We start from the raw sequence: 678 nt of genomic DNA, 5'->3' as shown, positions 1-678 counted from the left end.
ATATATAAAATATATTTAAAAATTTAAGCAACAACCACAACTACCAAAAACAACCCTGAATCCACAGCTGTGGAGTGGGATCCTTGAGGGAGGGCTAAAAAAAAAGCACCATGTGCAGGTGTGCAATTTGCACTAATTGTAGCATCGGTTGTGTTGACAATAAAACCACATGGCCTTCTCCAACAATAAATAAATAAATGAATAAATAAATAAATTTTGACACAACTATATTAATTTTTAAATAAATAGCCATGAACATGTACACTAGGTTTTATTGCCTTTACGTAATACGAATGTGATTCAAAATATTACATTTTCTTGAATTTGACAGAAGAAAAAGAAACTGAAGTGAAACTAGGAATTGCTGAACTTCAGATAAATGTTTCTTCAAAACAAGAGATATTAGTTCCTAAAAGATTCTTCTAAAGTTAAAAAAAGATTAAGAAAAACATTAAGCCATTGGGTTACTACATTTAAAAAAAAAGCTACGTGTTTCTTAATGGACCTGTGTTTACGTTTACATGGAGTCAACTTCCTCTCCCATCTCATGCAACGCAGAAGACTCCCCTGATGTCTAAACGAAGCAAAAATAAAAGCCTTTTTTTTTCATATTAAAAACTTTAAAACCTAAAAAAAAGAAAAAAAGATTCTTTCTTGGGAGGGGGCGTGGCGCCTGGG

At 32.3% G+C, this 678-nt stretch overlaps 1 protein-coding gene across 1 annotated transcript in view; it reads right to left on the bottom strand.

Annotated features, from left to right (window-relative positions):
- Positions 1-678, bottom strand: part of LOC102774591 (ADAMTS-like protein 3) — a 42769-nt gene that overhangs the window by 33917 nt on the left and 8174 nt on the right. The gene's annotated exons all lie outside the window — the stretch shown is intronic.

The sequence above is a fragment of the Myotis davidii genome, unplaced genomic scaffold (assembly GCF_000327345.1).
Source record: "Myotis davidii unplaced genomic scaffold, ASM32734v1 scaffold2584, whole genome shotgun sequence".
In the NCBI taxonomy this organism is placed as follows: Eukaryota; Metazoa; Chordata; class Mammalia; order Chiroptera; family Vespertilionidae; genus Myotis; species Myotis davidii.
This window is presented reverse-complemented; position numbering and strand designations above follow the sequence as displayed.